The following is a 21,692-nucleotide window of genomic DNA, read 5'->3' as shown; positions in this document are numbered from 1 at the left end:
TTCTGAATGAGGATTGAGCATCTTCCCTAGGATCTTCCTTGTTGTTTAGCTTCTTTAGGAGTATAGATTTTAGGATGTTTATCCTATGTTATATGTCTAATATCCACTTATAACTGAGTATATACCATATGCGTCTATCTGCTTCTGGGTTACCTCACTCAGGATGATCTTTTCTAGTTCCCACCATTTGCCTGCAAATGTCATGATTTCTTTGTTTTTAATAGCTGAGTAGTATTCCATTGTGTAAATGCACCACAATTTCTGTATCCATTTCTCTGTTGAGGGACATCTAGGTGAAAATATGGAATGCTTCATGAATTTACGTGTCATCCTTGCGCAGGGGCCATGCTAATCTTCTCTGTATCGTTCCACTTTTAGCATGTGTGCTGCTGAAGCGAGCACTGGTTGGTAGACTTTTGATGACTCCTACTTCACTCAGGGTTATAGGTTTGCTTAAATTACTTATGTAATCTTGACTTAACGTTGGCAGGTGATACATACCAAGAATTTTATCCATTTCTTTTAAGCTTTCCAATTTGGTGGAATACAGAATTTTAAAGTCTGTCTTTATGATTCTCTCTAGGTTTCCTCAGTGTCTGTTGTTATGTTCCCATTTCCAACTCTAGTTTTATTAATTTGGATCTTCTCTCTCCATCTTTTAGTTAATGTGGCTAAAAGGGTTTATTAATCTTATGATTTTAAAGATGGAATCTCAATATAGATTTTTTTTTTAGGTTTGTTTTTTGAAACATGGTCTCTAGCTCAGATGTCAAATTTCCTCTCTAGCCAAGAGTGATGTTGAATTTCAGCTTCTATCTGCTCAGTTCTCTGTATGAAGCCCAGGGACTCATGCATGCTGGGCAGCTCCCTCCCCAGCTCTGATGCAGTTGTTAAATGCATTTTCCTGGTAGATAAAGGATGTTGAACTTTTTCACATATTTATTGGCCTTTTTTTTTTTACTTCCTCTGCAATGTGTCGACTCAGTTCAGCTCATTTGCTACTTACGGATGGGTCTAACACTGATCTTTTTTCAACTACTGTATGAAACAGAAAGGAAAAGAACCCTTCCCACCTCATTCTACAAAGCAAGCATTATTCTGATGCCAGCACTGGACAAGAAACAAAACAAGAAAACATAACAACACCAGAATTTTCTTAGTCACTGCTCTATTGCTGTGAAGAGAAATTCGTGACCACAATAACTCTTAAAATGAAAAACATTTAATTCGGGGCTGGCTTACAGTTTCAGATGCTTAGTCCCTATCATCACAACAGGAAGCACAAAGGCAAGCATGGTGATGGAGAAAGAACTGAGTTCTACATGAGGATCTGCAGCAGCAGGAAGGGAGACACTGAGCCTGGCAAGGGCTTTTGGAAACCCCAAAGCCCACACTCAGTGACATACTTCCTCCAACAAGGCCACACCTCACCTCATAATCCTTGTAATCTTTTCAAGTCCTTCCACTTCCTGGTGATAGGGGTGGTCTTCTTTTCCTTCCTTCTGATCCTAGTCAATTAGGTCTCATCAGGAGTGGCTGCAGTGTCTTCTTCTGTGGCCTGGTAATGCTGCTTCCCCCTCAGGAGGAGGTAATTAAAGAGCAGGCTAATCAGTTCATGTCAGAGACAGTCCCTGTTCCTATTACAGTGGAACCCACTTGGACACTGAACTGCCATGGGCTACATCTGTGTAGGGGTCTTAGGTTATCTCCATGCATAGTCTTTGGTTGGAGTATCAGTCACAGGAAAGACTCCTGTGCTCAGATTTTTTGGTTCTTTTGCTCTCCTTGTGGAGTTCCTGTCCTCTCCAGATCTTACTGTTTCCCACTTCTTTCCTAAGATTCCCTGCAGTCTGCTCAAAGATTGCCCATAAGTCTCAGCATCTGCACTGATAGTCTTCAGGGCAGAGCTTTTCAGAGGTCCTCTGTGTCAGGCTCCTGACTTGTTCCCTCTTTTCTCCTTCTGATGTCTGTCCTCTTTGCCTTTGTGTATATGTGTGCATGAGCACAGGGCGTGCTTTTTGTTTTAGTGTATGTACACCTGTTGAGAAGCACGAGTGTATAGAGGCCAATGGTTGGTCGATATTTCACATTGCATGGCTTCCTTTATCACAATCCACCTTATTTTTTGAGGCTGGATCTCGCTTACAGGGTGGCTCTCACAGACTGACCAGACTGACAGGCCATAAGCCCCTTGGGTCCTGCTCTGTTTGCCTGCCCAGCTCGGGGCGCGCAGGCACACACAGCTGCACGGTGCCTTTTTCGCGGAATGGGATTCAGAGCTTCACGAGTGTGTGGCGAGTCCTTTGCCGTCCAAGTTCAGCCACCGTTTCTTCGTTTGCTTGTCTTTTGAGACAATGCCTCACTCAGCAGCCCTGGCTGGTCTGGAAGTCACTGTGTGGACCAGAATGACACCGCACTCACAGAGATCCACTTCTGCCTCCCAAATGCGAGGTTAAGGACGTGCGCCCTTCCGGGTGCTGCTGGGGCACGCTTTTAATCCCAGCGTTTGGGAGGCAGAGACAGGAGGATCTGTGAGTCCGAGATCAGTGTGGTCTACAGTGCAAGTTCCAGGACAGCCAGGGCTACACGGAGAAACCCTGTCTTGAAAAACCAAAAAGGAAAAAACAAACGACAATACTATCATTCAAAAAACTTGTTTCTGAGTCAAAAGGCGGCTGCAGCGAGACCACACTGCGCATGAGCAGCAAGTTTTAGGGGCTCTTAGGAAAAAGCTTCTCATCCCCTTTCTGCTGGAGCATTATCTTAATTCCACACGAGGGTGAGGATAGTTGTTTGGCTCCAAAACTTAGAATTTCACCAACAAGTGATGTAAGCATTTTGGGGAAGACATTATTGTCTTCTTCAAGGAAGAAAAATAGAAACCAACCTCTCTGGGCTCAATTTTTCCTAATCTTTCCATTCCAACTGCCGCACCCTCCTTATACATGAAGAGCTGAAACCGCTTCCAGGTTCCAGGTTCAGCTCTTGGACCACCTCTCCCCAAGACACACCAGGGAGGCCTTCCTGCCAAGAGTGAACTAAACGCTTTCCAAATGAGGGTGAAGGAAGAGAGAGAGAGAAAAGGCACTTCGAGGACTTACATTTCAGAAAGTCGCCAGCCTTAAAGCTCCTTGGGTTCTGCTAACACGTACATGGGACGAAGGATGAGTACGAAGGTCCAGTCGCGGCCAGGCTGCGAGGCCTCCCATTTGCAGTAGGTGGAGCCCAGCGCCCCATCACCCTTCCCTGCAGCTTGCAGAACACCCCATCCGCCTGCCTGCTGCCCCGCTGAGGACCTGATCTCAAGCATGGGGAAAGCTGGCCTTCTGGAGCCGCAGCAGTGACGATCTGACCCTGGTTGTTTGCTATCACGAAGCAATCAGTTGGATGTCTGATTCTTTTTCCTCCCAACTGCTATGTTTACACTGCCTCGGATTGTAACCTTGCAACAAGGTGCACTTTAACTTTAATAGTTTCTATTTATTTGAATCCCCAAACGCCCTGTGGAGCAGTTAGGTCTGGTAGCATTATTGTAATTGAACAAGAAGTGAAACCAAAGCCGGAAGGCGTGATTGACTTGCTTCAGGTCATATAGCCTGTCATAGCCCCCAGGCGCCCTGACTTTATCTACTGATCTGGCCCACAGGTGCTTGGCCGGCCTCACCTCCCTCCCTCCTATCTATACATACCTTCAACATAGCTCCTTGTTAGGCTTTCCGAAAGGTGGGTAATTCCAAGTACCTGGGACTATGGGCATTTAATAAGAAATATTATTTGAGTTGAAAATACATTTTCATGGGGGAATAATTTCTGGAAATAATTACAAGATAGCTTTGGAGGATTGATGAAGGCAAGTCAAATGTATTTTTAAAAAAGATGCGAGTGGGTATAGAACCTGCATTTTATGGAAAGGCACACATTCAAACAAATGCTTCGGCCTGGAGCTCTGACAGCCTTCAAAGTTCTTCACTGTGGAAAATTTTAAGCAATCAGAGATAAAAGGAGTAACAAGCTTACTAAAGCCGGCTTTAGTAATTACCCACAAATGCGAGATCTTTTTGTTCCATGCTCTAACCCTCACCCCCTCCCTGCATTATTTTAAAATAAAATCTGGACATCATATCATTTTATCCGTGATTTCAGTACATTCTAGAAAAGATATGGGAATTTCCACCTGACTCAATACTATAGTCACAAGTTTTAATGTTAAGAACAATTTCTCAGTATCATTTCCTATCTACCAAATACGCCAATCTTTCTGTCCCATTCCCAGCAAAGTCTCTGTACGGTTACAATTCAAATTACAATCCAACCGAAATCCAAGACTTTGTCTGACTTAATCATTGGAATCTCCCTTAATCTACAACATTTATGTCATGAGACATATTTAAATTAACTGCTCCTGGCAGGATCGTTTTGGCATCTGGGGGAATGGTTTCATTTGTTTCTGCCGTGCCTGGCTAGGTATGAGGCTGGGCTGTAAAGGGGAGATGTTATTTTATACATTTTCTTTAAAATGCTGCCGATGATTGTGCGGTGGTACTAATGGTGGATACAGTTCAATTTCAGAGATTATGAAAAATGAAAAGATAGTGTTCACTTTTAGAATTATTGAAGTACAGTTGTCGGAACACGGCGAGCTCGCATGCTTTTTTGCTTTTAGTTTTAAAGTGGGGTAAGAGAACCGTGTCTAGGGCATGCAAAAAGCCCCTGAAGGGGGAGTAGAGCAGTCCAGATGTGACAATGCTTCTCTGGGTTCGGAGCTTTGCATGCTGAACTCCTCTTCAAATTTGGCAAACAAGCTGAAGATTTTAGAATGCTCACCGCTCGTTTAATTCATATCAAATGTGTTACATTTGCACAAGCAAGAAAATGCTCACAGTGTTGATTGCACAGATGTGAGGAGATTGGGCAATTCTGCAGCCAGAACACCACTCAGTTCTTCAGAGCGCCTGAGAGAGGGCAGATGCAGAAACTCCTGCCTCTTCATGTGTGCCATCACACACTCCATAGATGGGAGCATTCGTCATATAAACAGGATGGCACAAGAGGAAAAATGAAGCTGCACCAAATTGCATTTGGCTTCAGATATGATGGTTTAGGTTTTTACATATTAGCTGCTGAGATTACAGACTAGCCCCTGAAAGAATTTCAACTTCACCTTGCGGGCCGCTTATTCGCATAAGCCTGAGGGGCTGGGGAGGCATGAAGATGCACAGTCAAGGGTCAAAGGACACGGCTCAGCGTTAGCACACCGACTCAGCATGCCAGAGGGCCAGGTTTCAAAGTCCAGCCCTGCAGCAATCCCACCAAAAAATAAAAGTGGGTTATCTATATCAGCGGTTCCAGTGTGGGTGGAAATGGGTTTTGCTCTGGGTCACTGCCAATTTTTGAAAAGTCAAAGACCTTTGATTTCTCCCTGGAGAGAGTCCAATGCAACACAAAAAGAATGTTGCTCCTAGCAAGGCATGCTCGTCAGAAGGGAACGCTTTGCTTGTTTACCAGATGCAAGGTAGCACAGAGGCAAGCTATAGTTTGCAGGGTCTCAGAAACCCAGGACAGAGACATTGTTATCAAGCAGAAATGTACCAGTCTGGTCTTTTTGAATATATACTCTCGGTGGTGCAAAAACTAGCCTGTTCTGAGATAGTTTTCTAGTGATTTAGTTAGGTCTCAAGGAAGAATCAGAAGCCAAGGTTCCAGGCAGACCTGCAGTTAATGCCTTTCTGTGTTTGCCTTCAAAGAAACAACCTAGTTTCCTCAAAAGGGTTCTCAGTTAGAACATCGTGATTGGCTCTCCCTTTCCGCCACTTGAGCTCAGGTCCAAGGATCAGCGTATTTGGAATCCTGCCCCAAACTTGCCTACTTTCCTTAAGCATCAGAGGAGAGGTGGAGAAACTAAGTCTTTTGATGTTTTTAGCAGCCTGCTGTCTTAAGATGTCACACCATCTAGCTGAGAATGACCCCTGCCCCTTGGCAGTAAGAATAGCTGGTGAAAGGGGGAAAAAAAAATCAAAAGCAACATTTACAAAGTTCAAATGCACACATGGACCCCGGGGGCATTAGACTCCCATCATGATGGACTACAATTGTGAGCTGAAATAAACCCTTTCATCCCCAAGTTGCTTTTGGTCATGGTGTTTATCAGAGGGATAGAAACCCTAAGACACCAACCCTGCCTCAAAAATAGGTGAAGAGCCATAAAGAAAAAACACCAAAGAGCAGCTGTGACCTTCGTCTATACGCACAGATGAGGACACCATACACACACACACACACACAAACACAGCACAGGCAAGGCCATTCTCACACATGCACAAACACTCATAAAGAAGGAGTCACCATCACTTACTCTAAAAGGGAGCTACTGTTCTGATTTCTTCGCAGATAGTTAGGGGTTTGTTGTTCTTTCAAGAATCTGTATTCTTAGTTGGGCAGTGGTGGCGCAGGCCTTTAATCCCAGCACTTGGGAGGCAGAGGCAGGTGGATCTCATGAGTTCGAGGCCAGCCTGGTCTACAGAATGAGTTCCAGGACAGCCAGAGCTACACACAGAGAAACCCTGTCTCAAAAGAAAATAATAACAGTCTGTATTCTGGGATGCTGGGTGTGTATCGGTGCAGTGAATTTCCAGCACTCACCTAGGAGGTAAAGGCATGAAGATTCTGCATTTGCAAGGCCTGTTTGGCCTCCATAGAAAATTTCAGGCCATCCAGGGCGGCAAATGCAACTGTCTCAAAAGCAACAACATAAAACAAATATGTATTGACGTCGGATTTGTCTTTCATTTTGCTACGGACATTTATAAGTGACTTTTGGCACGTGCCTGTGTAAATTTTCTCAGCCATACTTAAAGTGTTGGGAGGTTTGAGTATGCTCGGTTCTCAAAGGTACGTTCGCAGAGGTTTCCAAGTTGTATAAATTTTCATTTCTTCCAGGAGCATATGAAAGTTAAAGGCCTCCATATTCTTGACAACACTGACTTGTTGGTTGGTTTTTTTTTGATCTTGGCTATTCTAATGGATATGCACTGGTTCTGACTTGCATTTTGGTTTTGATGTACATTTCCTGGCAATCAGTACAGTTAAGCACTTTCTCATGTTCGGATTGACTCTTTGGGTGTTGTTTGTTAGTGTTGTTTTGTTTTGTTGTTTTTCAAGGTAGGGTTTCTCTTCATAGCCCTGGCTCTCCTGAAACTCACTCTGTAGACCAGGCTGGCCTCAAACTCTGCTTGCCTCTGCCTCCCAAGTGCTGGGATTAAAGGTGTGTGCCATCACCTGGCTTGGGTATTTTTTTTTTAATGAAGCGCCTTTTAAAAGTGTTTGTTCATGTTTTTTTGGGTTGCTTTCGTTTTTCTATTGCTTTTTATTGTTCTTAATCTGTGGATCTCAACCTCGTCAAGGTCACATATCGGGTATCCTGCCTATCAGATATTTACATTAAGATTTATAAGAGTAGCAATTACAGTTATGAAGCAGCAAAGAAATAATTTTGTGGTTGGGGGGGTCACCATAACATGAGCTGCTGTAGTAATAGATCAAAGCGCTAGGAAGGTTGAGAACCACTGCTTTCTAGGAATCCTTTGGAGATTACACATACAATCCCGTTTTAAGTGTGTGTGCTATAAATATTCGTTTCTACTTGATAGCATTCCTTTTTATTATTATAATGTCTTTTGATACATCAATTTTCATTTTAATACAGTCCAATTCATCAATCGTGACCTTTATGGCAGGTGTGTGTGTGTGTGAAAGAGAGAGACAGAGACAGAGACAGACAGACAGACAGATAGAGATCAATTTACCCAGGAGCATTTGAAAAAAAGCTAAAACATTCTTTCCTCTTGATACTCCAGTGTATCTGGATTGAATCATATCAGTAATGGCAGGGTTTTTTTTTCCCCCTTTTTCTTCACCCCTCTTGTATTTTTTCTTTTTCTTGCCTTATGACGTTGGCTAGACTCTGGAGCTCACCGTTGTTTCAGATGGTGACAGCGGCCCTCAGCGAGATGGCGTGGCAGTCCTGGTGAAGTGCGTGAGTAGCAGCAGTAGCCCTGGTTTCACTCTTCAGCACCGCCTCCCTCCCACATTAGTTGTTTGATGGGGAGCTTGCCGTCCAGTCTTTTGTCACAGGGCCTTCTTTTCCTGGTTTGCTAAGCTACCTTTAAAATCGTGAGTGAATATTAAATAAAATGGCTTAGGTTTTTTTTTTTTAATTTGAATTTTATATTTAGTTATTTAGTGTGTGCGGGCAGGTGTGCGTGCATGCATGTGTTTGTGTGTTGAGTGTGTGTGTATGCTGGCTGAGCAGGGGCTGTGCTGTTTTTGTTTTTTGCTGCTGCATTGCGTGCTCCAGACTAGCTGGACCACAGGCCTCCAGGAAATTCTACTGTCTCCACCTAGTGCCGGGACCACAGCTACGCACATCCAGCCCTCTGTGTGGGGGCACACCTCCACCACTGAGCCGTCTACGGCCCTGACCCCCAAATCTTATTTTTTTCAATTGAAAAATAATTGTAATTTATGGGATACAATGTAATTTTTTTCCCTACCAGTGCAAATTAGTCATACTAATTATTGGGGTTTACTGTGATATTTTAATATTTGCATTTGCTTTACTTTGATGGTACTTATTCCCCCATTACCCTCACCTGTCACCTTCCTACCCTTTCTCACTCCTGGTGATAGTCTTCTAATTTCATGGTACCCTACCACCAAGTTGGGACACTTTTACTTTAGCACCTCCTTTCTTTCCTTGATAATGGGTCTCACTTTGTAGCTCTGGCTGACCTGGAGCTTGCTATGTAGGCCAAGCTGCCTTCAAATGCACAGAGATAAGTCTGTCTCAAGAGCACTAGGATTAATGGCAGGCGCCACCCCATACAGCTAGTTCCTCCAGTCTAACTGTACTCAAGACTCAACTACTCTATTGCTAGGATTATGTATTAAAAAACAAAAACATGCTGGGCGCTTGGTGCATACCTATAATCCTAGCACTCTGGGAGGCAGAGGCAGGTGGATCTTGGTGAGTTCGAGGCCAGCCTGGTCCACAAAGTGAGTCCAGGATAGCCAAGGCTACACAGAGAAACCCTGTCTCGAAAAACAAAACAAAACAACAACAACAACAAAACAGAAACAAACAAACAAAACCTTACTTTTTTGGAGCCAGCAGTTAGCTGTGTAGCTCAAGCTAGGCACTTCCAACCGGAGTCTCCTATTCAAGTTCAGGCATGTCATACCACACCTGGCATATCTTACATTTTTATGATAAATCATTATGGAGATTTGATCTGTTTTATTGCCACCATTCTGTTTACCACTCTATAAAACAGGAATGATAATAGTATTGACAAGAGTCTTGGTAAAGATGAAATGATTTGTTGGAAATGTTTATGCCGTTTGACATCTAGACAAACTGCTATAGACATCAGTTACTTTTAATAGCTTTTTCAGGTGAAGAAATTATATCAGGGAAAATGGAAAGGCAACTATTTGTGGACGTAATCCAGGAAATGCTGGCTCTTGACTCTCACGTGCTGGCTCTTCGCTTTTACACTGTTTTCACTCAAGAGCACCTGGTAGCTGGTATCAGTTCCCTGCAGCTAAGTCTTCCACCACACTGAAGGGTTTCAAAGACTACAAAGTAATGCTTACAAACTCCTGACTATCACAGAGAAACCCTGTCTGGAAAAAATAAACAAACAAACTCAAACAAACAAAAAACAAGAAAAAAAAAAAAAAAAAGCCCGCTCCCTAGCCAGTGCCCCAGCATATATCCTTCCTAGGTGGGCTGGAGGATAATAGAACTGTTTAGGGGAAAAGAATTTTTTGTCACTTTTTTTCTTCTGTAGATTCTTCTTACAAGACAACCATCTCGATCACAGTAGCCATGCAAGAAAAAAAAAAAAAAATCTTGTTTTCAAGCACATCATTAAGGTAACTTTGGGAAGGAAACTTTTTGCCAGCTTCCTCAAACTCTATGGCCAGTGCACAGAAAAAAAAAAAAAAAAAAAAAAAAAAAACCATCGTGAATTACTTCCATATGGCTCAAAGCAATGAGAAACATTTTTGATTAATAACACATTCACTATAATGAAATTGCTTCCAAATCTGCCAGAGGACAGCAACTTATCTGCTACATCTATTTCCAATTGGATTTTTCACTGTTTTGACTCACAAAAAGGAAAAAAGAAAGAAAAAAAGAGAATTCTACACTCCCAACTGAGTCACTTGAGCAATGGTCTTTCCAGGGCAATCACCTGCTCCTACTTGCCTGTGCTAGCCCACAGAGAGTTGCCCCTATGCTGATACTAGAACCAGCTGGTAAGACGCAAGCCTCAAACGTTCAAGAGACGGTTTTTACAGCTTCATCCGTTTGATGCGGTCATTAACATGTCATCTGCGTATGCAAGTGCTGGAGTAAGCGTTTCCGCCCCGCGTCCTTCTGCGCGTGCCTCAACTGTGAGCCAGGCAGGTTAGGTCACATCGTAAGCTCTCTTCAAAAGGCTTTAACTGCTGTATAAAGGCCCACATGAGCACCCTAGTCCTCAAGTTTTCGTTGTCTGCAAGCAGCCCTGTTGCTGTCTCGCCACTCTGAGGAGGTGCCAGAAACTTACCCAACGGAAGCATGTCTTTCTCCTTCGAGAGCTTTTCTCCCCACCCCCCCTCTCTTTTCAAAGGAGATAAAAATAAAAAGCTGACTGTCCTTTACTCTGCATTTTCCAGTGTCTGCGGGTATAACAAAACCATCTGCCACCGCCGTCCCCTACCGCCTGCGAGGAATCCCACCAACTTCTCCGAAAAGACTGATAATCTCACTGTAATCTGCTAATCACATTGTAATCAGCCCTCACTGGGGCTAAAGGTCCTCAGCTTCTAATCACTTGTAATCATCATTCTTGTGAGACAGCATTCAGTAAGCCCTAAATCTTGGGTTTAATTCTTTTTAGCTTCCTAATTATTTCCTGAGACATAGGAACTCTCTGGGTAGGAGAAACCTGAGCCCTCCAGCTTGAACTGGTAGAAGAGACAGGCACTCCCTCCTCCAGAGTGAGGGTTCTGTTGTTTAACCATGACTTCAAATTTGAGATAAAAAAAAGATAGACCTTTTTTCTTTCCCAAAAGCTTCTTCCTTCTATTCTTCCTCTTCTTTCTTTTCTTCTCCTCTCCCTCTGTCATTTCCTTTCTTATTTATTTTTATTTTTTTCTTTCTTATTTTTTTATCCAGTGTTTATCTCAGATTTATTTTTTAAATTTATTTTATGAGTGAGAGTTTTGCCTGCACGCATGTATATGTACCACACCTGTGCCTGCTGCCAGACTATGTCAGAATAGTCTCAGAGCTCCTGGAACTGGAGTTACAGATGGTTGGGAGCCACTGTGGGTGCTGGGACCTGAACCCTGGTCCTCTAGAAGAGCAACAAGTGATCTTAACAGCTGAGCCATCTCTCCATTCCCTCTTCTTTCCTTTACCTTGTTTTTTGTTTGTTTGTTTACTTTTGTTTTGTTTTGTTTTTCCTTAGCTTTACTTCTTATTTAGCAACTTTCTGGGTAAGGAGCCCATTATTCCGTGCTGTGTCCTTAAGAGTTTTGTCTTCTGAATCCCATACTTTTCTTCTTCGTTTTGTTTAGTTAAATTGAGGAAATTATTCTGTAGCCCCAATTTTTGTTTTGTTTTGAGATAAGGTTTCTCTGTATGGCTCTGGCTGTCCTGGTACTCACTCTGTAGACCAGGCTGGCCTTGAACTCACAGAGATCCACCTGCCTCCCAAGTACTGTGATTACAGGTGTGCGAATTACCAATGCCTGGCCCTGTAACCCTAATTTGGGTTTAAACAAATGACTGTTGTAATAATTTAAGTGCTTTTTTTTTGCATCTATTTGTATGATCATATTACTTATTTTTAATCTGATGGAGTAAATTGTTTGATTTTTATTTTCTTGTATTCTCTGCTACAATAACTACATTTGTTTGTTTGTTTAATCCTGCATGCCAGAAGATGGCATCAGATCCCAGTATAGATAGTTTTGAGCCACCATGTGGTTGCTGGGAATTGAACTACAGGACCTCTGGAAGAACAGACAGTGCTCTTAAGCACTGAGCCATCTCTCTAGCCCAATAGCTAAATTCTTAACTATAACTATGTCATTTCCTTTTTCTTTTTTATTTTCCTGGTTGTACTTACTTGGAGGCAGCTTATCACACATTTCAGAGGCTTGCTGTCTTGTTAAACGAAGAGCATACTTTTTTTTAAAAAATCATTTCCTACCATTTCTTCTATCCCAAGTTTCAGATTCTGTGTTACCATCCCCCCAGTCAGTGGTTTCCTCTTTCATATAACACTTGCCATAAAGTCTGTCTGGGTGATAAAAGTATGCCCTGTACATAATAGGTTGCCATACAAGCATGAGGACCAGGATTCAGATCCCTAGGTGTTCATTGCAGCCCACAGGTAACCACAGTGCTCAGAAGGCAGGGAAGGGAGCCCAGATGGAAGCTGGCTAGCTGGACTAGCCAATCTGTGATCTTTGGGTTGAGTGAGAGACCGCCTCTCGGGAAATCAAGTGAGAGCTATGGAAAAAGACAGCTGGCTTCAGTTCGGGCTTCCACATGCTCACCTCCACATGCCCATGCACCCATTCGAATTGGAACATGGAATTATACTGTGGCGAAGGGTGCAGCATGAGAGTGAGGACCTAAGAGGCCTGAAGTGACAAGGCTTTTCTCCAGGAACCTAGATAAAGAGTAATGGCCTCAAAATTAGTCTTCGTATCTTCGTATCTTCTGTTTCTCTCCACTCCTCCCATGGAATGACTATATATATATATATATATATATATATATATATATATATATATACACAATATATATGTTATATACATATATAGTATGTATGTATAGAGACAGAAAGAGATGTACATATAATCTGCTTTGACTCCAAAATTATTTATTTATTAATATTATATACATAATATATTTATAGTCTGCTTTTACTCTAAAAAATTAGTTTTGAATATCAAGGGCCTATTATGTGTTCAGCACCAAACAGGAAGTCATTCACTATTTAGTCTGAGCTGCCATGTCAACACAAATCTCTTGCCCACAGCTTCAGTTTAAATTTGTGACTTTAAAATAAACAAGCAAGACACCAAGCTTTTGTTCTTTGTTGATTTAAATAATGATAAAAAAAAAAATGGCCAGGCAAGTTAGTGTAAACCTGTGATACTAGCAACTGGAGAGGCTGAGACAGGAAGATGATGAGTTCAAGGACAGTCCAAGCCACATAGCCATGGCTTACCTCAATAATTAGGTAGATAGGTGAGAGACAGACAGATCAGTAGAATCTGGGATCTCCTTTTTGACATCCTTGTTTCCTGAGCTCCATCCTACAGCATATGTTCCATTTTTACTTGTTTGTTTGATTGGTGAGTTGGTTTTGCTGTTTTTTTGAGACAGGGTTACTCTGTGTAGCCCTGGCTGTCCTGGTTCCCCCCCCCCCCCCGTCCTCTTTCCCCCTCCCCCCGTTAGACCAGGCTGGCCTCGAACTCAGAGGCCTCTGCCTCTGCCTCAGCCTCTGCCTTCCGAGTGCTGGGATCAAAGGCCTGCACCACCACCTCCAGGCCCTCAAATGCGGATTTAACCACTGTATATATCGATGTAATATATATATTAAAATCACTAACAGTGCTTCTCTCCAGGAATCTAGACAAAGAGTAGTGATCTCAAAACTGGTCTTTGTGTCTTCTGTTTCTCTCCACTCCTCCCAGGGATCTTCATGAGGCACCTACTGTTTTCCTCTTCTACAGTTCCAGGGTCTTTATATTCCAGAGTTGAAATTGTCACCACAGTTAATTTGACAGGGTCTCATCTTCCTCACAACTCCACACAACTGCACAAGCTCTAACCTCTCAATCTTCCTGTTCCCCAGCCTGGCCCTGGACAGTTACTGAATACTGTCTATTTGAATTTGCTTGGAATTTCATTTAATCTGGACATTTGGTACAAGAGGAAAGGACTATGTAGTGTTTGTGATTGGCATTACCAAGGGCCAGTCAGCTAAGGTATGAACCATTATTTCATCCTTTATTATGGCAGGCTAGTATTCTACTGTGTGGAGATGTGATAGCCAGCCCTAACCTGATGGGACTGTGCTTTTGCCTGCCCAGAAATGAACTAATCTATCCCTGAAATTGGGTAATAATTTTAGTCACTGAGTAATAATTTACACAGGTCCCCTGTGATGACAAAGAAACTTCCTATGGGGCCAGGCATCTCTCACAGGCGTTGGCCATTTGCTCTGGAATGCCTGGGAGAGCCAATGGCCTTCAGGTGAGATAAGAACAGGGTAACGGGCTGGGAGGTAGTAACAGATGCCTTTGCTTCTGTAAAACCTGCCTATTGCTGATGGGAAAGGGAGGAAATGGTCTTTTATTACTCTGTAGCCAGAAAGTAAGACACTACTGAGGAAAGTAGAACAGTTTTCTTCCCAGGTGTGGATTCCATGCCTAGTTGTAATACACACCTTTCTGATGTCCTATTTGAAACCCCACCTTGACCCCGCTTCTGCATGGCATGCTGTTTGGCTCTAAGGCTGCTCTCCTTCTGCTAGTATGAATAAATTCATTTAATCTAAATTTAAGTTGAGTGTAAAGTCTTTGGTTTCTTCCAGTGGCTTCAAACATGACAACAACTGTGTGATTACACCCACTCATCGCTTCCAGCCACTGATGGATATTTGTGTTTTCCCTCTGCTATCTGCTTATCATGACTATTTCTATGATAAGCATTGTTTACTAACAGACACACAAAAACTGACATTACTTGAGCATTCAACAAGTTTTTAAATTTTGAGGAAAGCCACATTGCTTTCCAACATGGCTGTTAGATTTCATATTCCTGTGAACTGTGTGTGAAGGTTTGAGTTTTCACAGTGTGATATCACCTGTTGCTATCACAGACCAGAGAGTGAGTGTCACTGATCAGGGTGCAAGAGGTGCTCAGAGGATATAACCATGTGTTGTGGATATAAACATGGTTTTGTTTTGGTCTCAGGTGTGGAACATGGGACTGATTCAGATGGTCCACAGCAGCAGACTATTTGCCTCATGCAGGCTCTGAAAGGAGCTCTTTGCCAGCTGTAGATAATTTAAATATGAGGACTCTGGAGAGAGAATAAATGCCAGAGCCCAGAGAGTGGAGCTCCGAGAAAGAACAAGGTTGCTCCTCCTTTCCCCTTCCTACTCCTGGTTGCTGTTGTGAAACAAGAAATTGAAGCTCTCCTGAAACAAGGACTGGACTGGCTCCAAGGAACCCAACAATGACCCTAACCAGCAGGAAGCAGCTCAGAAAGAGAGCTGCACTCCTTCTCCCACTAACCCTTTCTCTCTTCTACCTGGTGTTGGGGTGTGTTGGAAGGGATTGGGGTGGAGTAGGGAGGAACAAGATAAACGTAAATAAGAGTTTTGGGGGTTTGTTTGTTTAAAGTTTCGACAACAAATGGTACCCAGATGTTGGGCTTAAAGTATGCTACCGGAGAACACTCAGACCTCCCAGGGAGAGCTTTTCGGCTCTTAGGTGGGAGAATCAGTTTCTGAGCCGGCACCAGGTGACTTTGCCTCAAGTGTTCACGGGCTGACACCAACTGAAGCCCCGTTTGGGTTTTGCTTCCGTTTTCCTGTGTTTCATTTTTGTTCTCTACTGTCTGCTTGTGTTTGCGACGTCTTACTTGTTGCCTTGCTGTGGTGGTTTTTTGGAATGAAGTGTCTAATCGTGAGTTAGGCTAAACCCCCTTGAGTTTAGTGTTGGAGTGCTTCAACAATTTCCGATGAATTGCAGAGGATTCCGGTTTGGTTGATTGCCTGGGTAAATGAACCACCTTTTGTGGGGTACCAATGGCTCATTCAAATTAGGATGGCCAGAGGAGGGCAGGCTCTCCCTCAGGATCCTTTAGTGAACTCGCCATACACCAGGTCAGGAGCAGCTCATCAAATGGTATTGGAAGCTGTGACTCTTCCCTTGTAAGCCTTGGGGACCCCTGATGGTAACAGGAGACAGTACTGTACTCACCGCCTTTTAATAGCAGTGATTTATGAATTGGGAACTACAGAGCCACACATTCTGAGAAGCCAGCTAAACTTATTGATGTCTTAGATTCCATCCAGGTGGGAGGACTGCCAACAACTGTTACAGGTCCTTTTCACAACTGGACAGGGACCGCATTCTGTCAGCTGCCTGGAAATTGGTTCCAGGTGCCCACGGAGTAATCACCCAGGTCGAGGCTGACATCGATTCGTCTTTTCCACTCACCCTCCCTGACGACTGGAATCATAACAGGGCAGAAGGTAAGGAGAGTCTCCCAAGTTTACCGCCAGGTTCTCAGGGGGTGCTTCCAAAAATTTAAACAAAGTTAAACAGGGAAAAGATAGTCTGGCCACCTTCCTGGAAAGTTTGCTAGAGGCATACCGCATACCTCTATAAGTCTTTTGACCCCACTGCTCAAGAGAACCAGACTGCCATCACCATGGACTTTTGTCAACCAGTCTTCATTGGATCTACACAAAAAGCTTCAAAATGGACAACTGACTTGGACCAGGCTGCTGCAAGGGCTCAAAAATTTGCCCTCCATCTTCGCTGAAGCATTACATGAGGACTTGGGTGAGTACAGGCATGCCCACCCAACATTACTCTTTTTACAGTATGTGGATGACCTACCTAGTGGCTGCTTCAGATTTAGACGCCTGTCATCAAGCTGTGACAGACCTGCTGCAAGATCTGGCCAGTCTGGGTATCGACTATGAAAGCTCAGCTCTGCCTTAAGGAGCCCATCCTTAGCACTCAACACAGCCACCCTTTTGCCAGATCCAGCATGAGCGCTCCATCGTGCTACAACATCCAAAATCTGACTGGATCTGACTTACATCCCACGGCCAGACGAAGCTTGAGTCCTCTTCACCGACGGGAGCAGCTTTGTCCAAGACGGCACCAGGCCTTAAGAGACCAGCATCACTGAGGTGAAATCTCCTGGGAAGTGTTTTTCTCAGTCAGCACATAGAAGCTGTATTCCAGAACTGGGTGAGGATGTGCCTCATGCTGGCATTTGAACTTGGTTGTGTAAGAGTCACCCAGGTGGTACTGGTTTGGAAGGCGGTACTGGTTTGGAAGGCACGAGGGAGTCATGGAGAGCAGCTGAGGCTTGGCACCAGGAAAAAAGCCTATGAGAGGCTGTTGGTGAAAGAGCAGCCCAGTTGCAGCAGAAGACCCTGGTGTTTTGGAGATGCCAGTGCTATGGATGACCACCGAGAACAGCAGCAGCAGTGGAGGGAAGCCAGCTGGAGCCTAGAAGACAAACTGCATGTGCTGCAGAGGGCAGGCTGGGCAAGTGACCAGAGTCCTTTGGAAGAGTCCAGGAGGCCGTGAATGGATCCCGGACATTGGGCAATTGGAGCTGATAAGGACTTGCTCAACAGCTTCTCCATAATGGTCACCAGGATACTCACCTGGGCCAAAGGAAAATCAAAGACTTATTAAGGAGGGGCAAATATAAGATTTCTCACCTAGGTTGATAAAATCATCTTATTGTCCTGTATGCCAGGCTGTCAATGTCACTGGCTCAAATCGAGGACTCACCAGGACTAGGGTAAGAGGCCAATGCCCAGGAGCCCAATTGGGAAATAGATTAGACTGAAATAAAGCTAGGAATGTATGGCTATAAGTACTTGCCAGTCTTTATAGATACCTTCTCAGGATGCGTAGAGGCTTTCTCCACCAAGAAGGAAACTGCCAATGTAGTGGCCAAGAGAAGATGCTGGAAGACATCCTATGCAGGTATGGATTACCCACTCTCAGAGGGTCAGACAATGGACCAGCTTTCATCTCTCAGGTAACCCAGGGCCTAATAAAATATGTTGGGGATAAATTGGAAACTTGATTGTGCTGCTCATCCCCAAAGTCCAGGTCAGGTAGAGAGAATGAATTGGACCCTAAAGGAGGCACTAACCAAATTGACCCTTGAAACTGGCGGTAACTGAGCGGCCCTCCTTCCATATGCATTGTACAAAGCAAAAAATACATCTTGTACTTTGGCTCTCTCTCCCTTTGAGATCCTCTATAGAGACCCCTCCCCTTCCTCCCAATCTTCAGTCTGAGATTCTTGCTGAATGTGATAGCCAAAAATTTTTAGAATCCCTACCAAGCATTGCATAAGACTCAGAAGAGTCTCTGGCCTTTCAAGAAAGATTTGTGTCCATTTCACCTCCTAACCCACATTGCTTTGAACCAGGTGACAAGGTCTGGATTAGGAGACATAACCATAAAGATTTTGGAGCCATGCTGGAAGGGACCTCACACAGCGATCCTGAACACACCAACACAGTGCTGGCTGAGGAAGTCTGCAAAAAAGTGGGCAAGCAAGCAGAAGCTGGAGTCAGACACCCCTACTGCCAGCCCTGGCTGTGAATGACCAGACGATTGGGCTTCCCAACTTTTTAGGCACCACTGAGAGGCGCTGGCAAAGAGTCCTTGTCTTTTTGGTGGGTCTTCTTGCTTGAGTAGCCAACTTCCTGTTCAGCTACTTCCCACTCCATCAGGAAGACCTTGATTTTGGAGACGGTCCATGAGCTACTACTGGAAGGACCTTGAAAGCCTTTGTCCTGCCTCCTTCCCTTCCATCCCACACTGGATTCTTCGGTGTTTCTTAAATTTTCACCTTGGTGTGCCTCTCTCTTTGTATTTTCCCTCCAGAGTGTGTCTGGAGACTGGAGCCCAGGATTCAGTATAGGGCTTCTGCATAAGGAGAAAACAAGGGTTCCTTCCTTGATCTCTTATTCCAGAAAGTCCTGTGCAGGCCCTGCAGGTTCAACAGCAGGTAGAAACGGCTTTCCCAGTACCTCTGTCAGCAGGGCCTGAAGAAGAGCTGGGAAAGCAGTGTTCTATGTACTGTTGAACCTGCAGGGCCTGCACAGGACTTCCTGGAATGAGAGACAAGGGGAGGAACACTTGTTTTCTGCTTTAAGCAGAGGCCCTAATACTGAATCTGGGGCTCCAGTCTCTAGATACACTCTGGAGGGAAAATGCAGAGAAAGGTACACCAAGGTGAAAGTTTAAGAAACACTGAAGAGTCTAGTGTGAGATGGAGGGGAAGGAGGCAGGACAAAGGCCCTCAAGGTCCTTCCAAGTAGTAGCTCATGGGCTGACTCTGAAATCAGGGTCTTCCTGATGGGGTAGGAAGTGGTTGAACACGAAGTAGATTACCCATGCAAGAAGATCCACAAGAAGACCAGGACTCTTTGCCAGCATCTATCTCAGTGGGACCTAAAGAACATTCAGGAAAGCTGTTTCAACTTGTAAGATCCAGACAAGAGCAGCCAAAAGTTATTAGGTTATAAAAAAAATTATCGATCCAAAAGTGTTTGGTTCCTTGATTATCTCCTTTTAAGAAAGCAACAGCAAGTTTCATTCACATTAAAAAAAAAAAAAAAAAGCGCAGTTTCTTAACAGAAAGGGGGGAAATAGTGTGGATATAAACATGTTTTGTTTTTGTCCCAGGTGTGGGATGTGAGACTGATTCAGATGGTCCACAGCATCAGACTATTTGCTTCGTGCAGAACTCTTCACCAGCTACAGAGTTTAAATCTGAGGACTCTGGAGAGAGGATAAATGCCAGAGTCAGAGTGGAGCTCCAAGAAAGAACAAGGCTGCTCCTCATTTTCCCTTGCTGCTCCTAGTTGCTGTTGTGAAACAAATTGAAGCTCTCCTGAAACAAGGATTGGACTGGCTCCAAGGAACCCAACAACGACCCTAACCAGCAGGAAGCAGCTCAGAAAGAACTACGCCCCCTCTCCTACTAACCCTTTCTCTCTTCTACCTGGTGTTGGGGTGTGTTGGAAGGGATTGGGGTGGAGTAGGGAGAAAAAAATGCAAATAAAGGTGTATTTTTAAGTACATCAACCGTTTAGAGGAATTTCAATTCATAACATGGCTGCTCTGGCAAGAGTTCACATCCAAAGACCTTCTAGGTCCGTGTGATCCAGCTGGAATACAGGTATGCCTTTAGTCCCAGAAGACAGACAAGATCTCTCAGTTTAAGGCCTACCTGGTACAGAGCAAGTTTCAGAACAGCTTTAGGTCCAGGAGTGGTGGTACACTCCTTTAATCCCAGAACTCAGGAGACGTAGGCATGCAGATCTCTGAATTCTATCCAGTTTTGTTCAAGCAGTTCGGTTGAGTTGGGAAGTTGAGAGGCAGCTCTCAGTTCATGGAATTCAGAGGCAGTTTTACCAGTAGAGTCTTACAGAGATAGGTTGAAGAGAGAGCAAGCTAGACACAGGTAAAGACAGAACAAGCCAGAGAATGAAAAAGGGCTAAAAGATTAGAACAGATTGTTAAAAGTTAGTTTGAGGCCAGGCAAAGCAATTCAGAGGCCGAGAGAGAAGCCAAATTGACTCAGTCAGCTTGCAGAGGAGTTTAAAACAGCTGAGTTAGACAGCCAGAGTTCAGAAAGAACTAGAAAGAGTGAGCTTACGCAGCAGTAAGTCTCAGAGACTGAAAACATTCTAGGCCTAAGTTAGATTGTACTGAGGCTAGAAGCTTCCAGGACTAGGCCTAGGTTAGCAGGCAGAAGCAATAAGCTTCGGAGATGGCAATTAAATCAGGCAAATAAAAGTTACATAACCATTTGGCCTGGAAGCAAGTAGACCTGAGGTTCAAATCCCCAGCACTCAGAAAAAGCTAAGCACAGCTGCACACAGCTCTAACCCCAGCACTGGGGGAAGGAAATGGAGCCAGATGGACCGCCAGAGCCCTCAAATCCAGCCAGGCTCACCCAAATGCTCAGGTTCCTATTCCATAAGAGACCTTATTGGAGGGGAATAAGGCAGTGGGTAATTGAGGAAGACGTCTAGGGTCCTCTGGCCTTTCATGATGTGTGCACAGCATGTACCAAACCTATCACACAAAAGCTTCCCACCTTGGAGTGATAGCTCAGTTTAAGACTGCATTTTGCTTTTGCAGAGGCCTGGTTCAGTTCCCTGCATTCACAGCAGACAGCTCGCACGTCCCTGTAAGTCTCTTTGAGAAGAGTTATCTGTTTTCCTGTGTACCAGTCCTGGCTGTTCTGGACTCGCTTTGTAGACCAGCCTGACCTCTAACTCTGTGATTCACCTGCCTCTGCCTCCCTGAGTGCTGGGATTAAAAGCATGTGCCACCACGCCTGGCTCTGTAACTTTTTTTTTTTCCCCAAGACAGGGTTTCTCTGTGTAGCCCTGGCTGTCCGGGACTCCCTTTGTTGACCAGGCTGACCTGGAACTCACAGAGATGTACCTGCCTCTGCCTCCCTGAGTGTTGGGATTACAGGCTTGCACCACCACATCCTTCTGTGCTTATAACTCTGATTCCAAGGAATCTGACAACTTCTCTTGTCTCTTCAGGGACTGTATTCACATAAATCTGTACAAAGACACACGTATACACATACTTACAAAAACCGATCAACAACAAAAAGCCCACCTCCCCACTGAAAACTGATGATTCTTACTGGGCATCTCAGTGTATATTGCCAGAAGCAAGTCCTGCTTTCCCAAGCTAATGCAGCCAACCAACCCACCTGCCTCTCCGTCAGGCTCACCTTGACTAACTCTTCTTGGTCCTTTTATGTCTCAATAGTCAGGTGGCTGTAAATCAGTAATACCTGGAAACCTTT

The 21,692-nt window shown here is 44.2% G+C and overlaps 1 long non-coding RNA gene and 1 other non-coding gene across 3 annotated transcripts; one reads left to right on the top strand and one right to left on the bottom strand.

Moving 5' to 3' along the window:
- Positions 1–295: 295 nt before the first annotated feature.
- LOC129673766 (U6 spliceosomal RNA) lies at positions 296–402 on the bottom strand. Its single transcript, XR_008719700.1, has one exon. It is a non-coding gene; the product is annotated as a U6 spliceosomal RNA (small nuclear RNA).
- Positions 403–16,240: 15,838 nt separating this feature from the next.
- Positions 16,241–19,938, top strand: LOC129673582 (uncharacterized). Of its 2 annotated transcripts, none has more exons than XR_008719672.1 (2): positions 16,241–17,821; positions 19,541–19,938. It is a non-coding gene; the product is annotated as an uncharacterized LOC129673582 (long non-coding RNA). The 2 variants fall into 2 exon arrangements; XR_008719673.1 differs by having other exon boundaries at positions 16,241–18,525.
- Positions 19,939–21,692: the final 1,754 nt, after the last annotated feature.

The sequence above is a fragment of the Psammomys obesus genome, unplaced genomic scaffold (genome assembly GCF_907164565.1).
Source record: "Psammomys obesus unplaced genomic scaffold, mPsaObe1.curated_primary_1811, whole genome shotgun sequence".
NCBI lineage: Eukaryota > Metazoa > Chordata > Mammalia > Rodentia > Muridae > Psammomys > Psammomys obesus.
The sequence above is the reverse complement of the archived record's forward strand: the minus strand, read 5'-3'. Positions and strand labels throughout refer to the sequence as shown.